The following is a 1,997-nucleotide window of genomic DNA, read 5'->3' as shown; positions in this document are numbered from 1 at the left end:
AATCATAGCTAAACTAACCCTTTTCCAGGCCAGTGCCAGCAAGTACCTCCTACCATTAAACCTCTCACTGGTTCACTGGCTATACACAAGCCCCACGCTCTCTGAAAGTGAAAGGTAATGTTTATCATAATACTATAATTCACTTATGTCTGTACTCTGTTAATCTGTTTTCTTGTGTGTCTAGTTTTATGCTTGTCAAAGGAGCTCAAGGTTTGTTCCATTCTTTCTCCAAAGTCTTCCCCTAACTCGACTCCACTCCATCAAACTCTATTAGTAAAGAAATCACTACAGTTAGTCTTTAGTCATTGTGTTCCCTAATGCTGTGTGTTTATTGTAATGGCTTTCAACAAGAGAGTGTATTATTCTTTTATTGCCAATGGCTGTTTTTTATTTTAGCATAACCAATTAAGAGACTATATATACATTATGTGCTCAAGAATATTTTGATAATTCACATCTTTAGTGCAAATAGCCTAAAAATTCCTTGACTTCATTGATTCACCACTACATATCCTCTATCTTCTCTCTCTCTCTCTCTCTCTCTCTGTGTATATGTAATGTCTGGCATTTAAAATTTGTAATAGAATCATCTTGTAATTCACTATATTATTGTAACCTTCATTGTATTGTAATTTCCGTTTGTGAGTGTGACATATATGTACATATAATGTACATGATTGATGTGGAATATAATGCTATGTTTGGTGAACTTTTTATAGTATTAGTCATTGTGTTCCTGTGGGTGATCATCCATTACCTGTATCATGTATTTATGCATTATTTCTTGTTTGCTTTTGGATCAGTACATGATCCAATGTTGAACTACATGAAATGTACATCTTGTGTTGAGTTGTGAATGTAGGAGGATCAAGAGGGTGTACCTGTACATGTTTACTATGTGATGGTCTATGGGCATTAATTATGTACCAGGTATTGGAGGAGGAAGAAGTCTTTTCTTGCATTCTATTACATAGGTCTAGCTCATATTAGTCATAATTGGATTTGTATAAATACTTATAATTTAATGAAAATTACTTTAATAATTTATTCTGATGTCTGTGTTATGATACTCTATTGATTTTATTATTAAATTTTGTGCTATAAGGATTTTTTTGATGTGCCAATTTTTGAAAAATTCCATGGGCTAGCCTGTAGATTTTTCTGGAAAAATTGACTCCAAAATCACCCCCAATTTTTATTACATTTTCTGATGCATATTGATGTACTTATGCTGTGTAGAAAGTTTGAGCTGATTCCGACTTTAATTTTTAAAGTCATGGCCATTTTTAAAAATGTGCCAAAATCTGAAAAACACCCTGTTACCCATGGTTTTTTCCAAAAAATGGCTAAAAAATCACCCCCAATTTTTATTACATTTTCTGATGCATATTGATGTACTTATGCTGTGTAGAAAGTTTGAGCTGATTCCGACTTTAATTTTTAAAGTCATGGCCATTTTTTAAAATGTGCCAAAATCTGAAAAACACCCTGTACTATAGCCCATGGTTTTTTCCGAAAAATGGCTAAAAAATTACCCCCAATTTTTATTACATTTTCTAATACATATTGATGTCCTTATGCTTATGAAGAAAGTTTAAGCCGATTCCGACATAATTTTTTCAAGTTATAAGCATTTTTGCCAATTTCTGAAAAATAACCAATTATACTCTCATGATATATGATATCACTGCAGCCTTATTTCCTAGTATGTACTATACAAATCTACAATGTAGTATAGTATTATGATAGTACAATAGTCTCATTGTATCTTGTGTAGCATTGAGGGTATTGTGTTGCCAAGAGTCTTCATCAATAAAGCCAGTTTTCCTGGGTGTACTTGTATGATGGTTATTGTAATGTGTTGTCATGTCAGACCAGTGAGGCCACTACATGTAGACTTTGTAGTATTATTACTGCACATTATACAAGCAATAAATTATCTAATATTGTACTACAGTATGTGGGTGTATCAAAGGCACCACCAAGAGTTTATATAG

At 32.7% G+C, this 1,997-nt stretch overlaps 1 protein-coding gene and 1 long non-coding RNA gene across 3 annotated transcripts in view; one reads left to right on the top strand and one right to left on the bottom strand.

Moving 5' to 3' along the window:
• LOC109586835 (uncharacterized) overlaps positions 1–1,997 on the bottom strand; it is an 11,067-nt gene that overhangs the window by 2,702 nt on the left and 6,368 nt on the right. The gene's annotated exons all lie outside the window — the stretch shown is intronic.
• On the top strand, positions 7–632 carry LOC109586839 (uncharacterized). The gene is made up of 2 exons (XR_002187241.1): positions 7–114; positions 185–632. It is a non-coding gene; the product is annotated as an uncharacterized LOC109586839 (long non-coding RNA).

The sequence above is a fragment of the Amphimedon queenslandica genome, unplaced genomic scaffold (assembly GCF_000090795.2).
Source record: "Amphimedon queenslandica unplaced genomic scaffold, v1.1 AMPQUscaffold_12768, whole genome shotgun sequence".
Classification (NCBI taxonomy): Eukaryota; Metazoa; Porifera; class Demospongiae; order Haplosclerida; family Niphatidae; genus Amphimedon; species Amphimedon queenslandica.
This window is presented reverse-complemented; position numbering and strand designations above follow the sequence as displayed.